Genomic DNA, 4311 nt, shown 5'->3' on the forward strand with positions numbered 1-4311 from the left:
CTCCAGCACCCTCCCTGCCTATGGAAGTGTGGAGCTCCAGCACCCTCCCTGCCTATGGAAGTGTGGAGCTCCAGCACCCTCCCTGCCTATGGAAGTGTGGAGCTCCAGCACCCTCCCTGCCTATGGAAGTGTGGAGCTCCAGCACCCTCCCTGCCTATGGAAGTGTGGAGCTCCAGCACCCTCCCTGCCTATGGAAGTGTGGAGCTCCAGCACCCTCCCTGCCTATGGAAGTGTGGAGCTCCAGCACCCTCCCTGCCTATGGAAGTGTGGAGCTCCAGCACCCTCCCTGCCTATGGAAGTGTGGAGCTCCAGCACCCTCCCTGCCTATGGAAGTGTGGAGCTCCAGCACCCTCCCTGCCTATGGAAGTGTGGAGCTCCAGCACCCTCCCTGCCTATGGAAGTGTGGAGCTCCAGCACCCTCCCTGCCTATGGAAGTGTGGAGCTCCAGCACCCTCCCTGCCTATGGAAGTGTGGAGCTCCAGCACCCTCCCTGCCTATGGAAGTGTGGAGCTCCAGCACCCTCCCTGCCTATGGAAGTGTGGAGCTCCAGCACCCTCCCTGCCTATGGAAGTGTGGAGCTCCAGCACCCTCCCTGCCTATGGAAGTGTGGAGCTCCAGCACCCTCCCTGCCTATGGAAGTGTGGAGCTCCAGCACCCTCCCTGCCTATGGAAGTGTGGAGCTCCAGCACCCTCCCTGCCTATGGAAGTGTGGAGCTCCAGCACCCTCCCTGCCTATGGAAGTGTGGAGCTCCAGCACCCTCCCTGCCTATGGAAGTGTGGAGCTCCAGCACCCTCCCTGCCTATGGAAGTGTGGAGCTCCAGCACCCTCCCTGCCTATGGAAGTGTGGAGCTCCAGCACCCTCCCTGCCTATGGAAGTGTGGAGCTCCAGCACCCTCCCTGCCTATGGAAGTGTGGAGCTCCAGCACCCTCCCTGCCTATGGAAGTGTGGAGCTCCAGCACCCTCCCTGCCTATGGAAGTGTGGAGCTCCAGCACCCTCCCTGCCTATGGAAGTGTGGAGCTCCAGCACCCTCCCTGCCTATGGAAGTGTGGAGCTCCAGCACCCTCCCTGCCTATGGAAGTGTGGAGCTCCAGCACCCTCCCTGCCTATGGAAGTGTGGAGCTCCAGCACCCTCCCTGCCTATGGAAGTGTGGAGCTCCAGCACCCTCCCTGCCTATGGAAGTGTGGAGCTCCAGCACCCTCCCTGCCTATGGAAGTGTGGAGCTCCAGCACCCTCCCTGCCTATGGAAGTGTGGAGCTCCAGCACCCTCCCTGCCTATGGAAGTGTGGAGCTCCAGCACCCTCCCTGCCTATGGAAGTGTGGAGCTCCAGCACCCTCCCTGCCTATGGAAGTGTGGAGCTCCAGCACCCTCCCTGCCTATGGAAGTGTGGAGCTCCAGCACCCTCCCTGCCTATGGAAGTGTGGAGCTCCAGCACCCTCCCTGCCTATGGAAGTGTGGAGCTCCAGCACCCTCCCTGCCTATGGAAGTGTGGAGCTCCAGCACCCTCCCTGCCTATGGAAGTGTGGAGCTCCAGCACCCTCCCTGCCTATGGAAGTGTGGAGCTCCAGCACCCTCCCTGCCTATGGAAGTGTGGAGCTCCAGCACCCTCCCTGCCTATGGAAGTGTGGAGCTCCAGCACCCTCCCTGCCTATGGAAGTGTGGAGCTCCAGCACCCTCCCTGCCTATGGAAGTGTGGAGCTCCAGCACCCTCCCTGCCTATGGAAGAGCCTCCTCCGCGGGCATGCTGCTCAACCACGCCGGCCCAGAGTTCCAGCCGCTCGGCTACACTCTCTCACAAGCCCCGCCTGGAGCTCCCCAGCCCGCCCCTGGTACCTCAACTACCGAGGCCAGCCGCTCGACCAGGCCGGCCCAGAGTTCCAGCCGCTCGGCTTCACTCTCTCACAAGCCCCGCCTGGAGCTCCCCAGCCCGCCCCTGGTACCTCAACTACCGAGGCCAGCCGCTCGACCACGCCGGCGCAGAGTTCCAGCCGCTCGGATAAGCTCTGCCACTCTCCCGCTAAGCAGCCACCGGTAACGGGGAAATGTCGCCGCCTTGTGGACACGCCCTTGTAAATGAATGGGCTTTCGCACTTAGTGCAATTTTCGCCAGCTCCGTGGCTGCAAGTATGGAGCTATGGAGCCACCAGCCAGGCTGGAGCTCTGGAGCTATGGAAGTTTGGAGCTCTGGAGCTATGGAGCTATGGAGCTATGGAGCTATGGAGCTCTGGGGCTATGGAGCTATGGAGCTATGGAGCTATGGAAGTATGGAGCTATGGAGCTATGGATGTATGGAGCTATGGAAGTATGGAGCTATGGAGCTATGGAAGTCTGGAGCTATGGAAGTATGGAGCTATGGAGCTATGGAAGTATGGAGCTATGGAGCTATGGAGCTATGGAGCTATGGAGCCACCAGCCAGCACCCTCCGTGGCTCAACCACACCGGCCCAGAGTTCCAGCCGCTCGGCTTCACTCTCTCACAAGCCCCGCCTGGAGCTCCCCAGCCCACCCCTGGTACCTCAACTACCGAGGCCAGCCGCTCGACCAGGCCGGCCGAGAGTTCCAGCCGCTCGGCTTCACTCTCTCACAAGACCCGCCTGGAGCTCCCCGGCCCACCCCTGGTACCTCAACTACCGAGGCCAGCCGCTCGACCACGCCGGCCGAGAGTTCCAGCCGCTCGGCTTCACTCTCTCACAAGACCCGCCTGGAGCTCCCCGGCCCACCCCTGGTACCTCAACTACCGAGGCCAGCCGTTCGACCACGCCGGCGCAGAGTTCCAGCCGCTCGGATAAGCTCTGTCACTCTCCTGCCGCGCAGCCACCGGTAACGGGGAAATGTCGCCGCCTTGTGGACACGCCCTTGTAAATGAATGGGCTTTCGCACTTAGTGCAATTTTCGCCAACTCTCTGACTGGAGCTATGGAAGTATGGAGCTATGGAGCCACCAGCCACCCAGGCTGGAGCTCTGGTGCTATGGAAGTATGGAGCTATGGAGCTATGGAGCTATGGAGCTATGGAGCCCTGGAGCCCTGGAGCTATGGAGCCCTGGAGCTATGGAGCTATGGAGCCCTGGAGCTATGGAGCTATGGAGCTATGGTGCTATGGAGCTATGGAGCTCTGGTGCTATGGAGCTATGGAGCTCTGGTGCTATGGAGCTATGGAGCTCTGGTGCTATGGAGCTATGGAGCTCTGGTGCTATGGAGCTCTGGTGCTATGGAGCTATGGAGCTGGTGCTATGGAGCTATGGAGCTCTGGTGCTATGGAGCTATGGAGCTCTGGTGCTATGGAGCTATGGAGCTCTGGTGCTATGGAGCTATGGAGCTCTGGAGGTATGGAGGTATGGAGCTCTGGTGCTATGGAGCTATGGAGCTCTGGTGCTATGGAGCTCTGGTGCTATGGAGCTATGGAGCTCTGGTGCTATGGAGCTATGGAGCTCTGGTGCTATGGAGCTATGGAGCTCTGGTGCTATGGAGCTCTGGTGCTATGGAGCTATGGAGCTCTGGTGCTATGGAGCTATGGAGCTCTGGTGCTATGGAGCTATGGAGCTATGGAGCCACCAGCCAGCACCCTCCGTGGCTGGATCAATGGAAGTGTTTTAGGTACCAGGCAGCCAAAGGGCCGGGGCCTCACGCTCGACCACGCCGGCGCAGAGTTCCAGCCGCTCGGATAAGCTCTGTCACTCACCCGCCGCGCAGCCACCGGTAACGGGGAAATGTCGCCGCCTGGCGGACACGCCGTTGTAAATGAATGGGCTTTCGCACTTAGTGCAATTTTAGCCAACTCCGTGGCTGCAAGTATGGAAGTATGGAGCTATGGAGCCACCAGCCAGCACCCTCCGCGGCTGGAGCTATGGAGCTCCGGGGCTATGGAGCTCCGGGGCTATGGAGCTCCGGGGCTATGGAGCTATGGAGCTCCGGGGCTATGGAGCTCCGGGGCTATGGAGCTCCGGGGCTATGGAGCTCTGGAGCTATGGAAGTATGGATGATCCAGCACCCTCCGTGGCTGACCGCTGGTGCTCGGGGCCGGTGAACTCGGCACCCGCCTCCGGCGGGTGCCTCGGTGACCGCCGTCGCTTGGGGCCAGTGAACTCGGCACCCGCCTTCGGCGGGTGCCTCGGTGACCGGTTGTCGCTTGGGGCCAGTGAACTCGGCACCCGCCTTCGGCGGGTGCCTCGGTGACCGGTTGTCGCTTGGGGCCGGTGAACTCGGCACCCGCCTTCGGCGGGTGCCTCGGTGACCGGTTGTCGCTTGGGGCCGGTGAACTCGGCACCCGCCTTCGGCGGGTGCCTCGGTGACCGGTTGTCGCTTGGGGCC

The sequence above is a fragment of the Syngnathus leptorhynchus genome, unplaced genomic scaffold, assembly GCF_054491065.1.
Source record: "Syngnathus leptorhynchus isolate UIUO unplaced genomic scaffold, UIUO_Slep HiC_scaffold_145, whole genome shotgun sequence".
NCBI lineage: Eukaryota > Metazoa > Chordata > Actinopteri > Syngnathiformes > Syngnathidae > Syngnathus > Syngnathus leptorhynchus.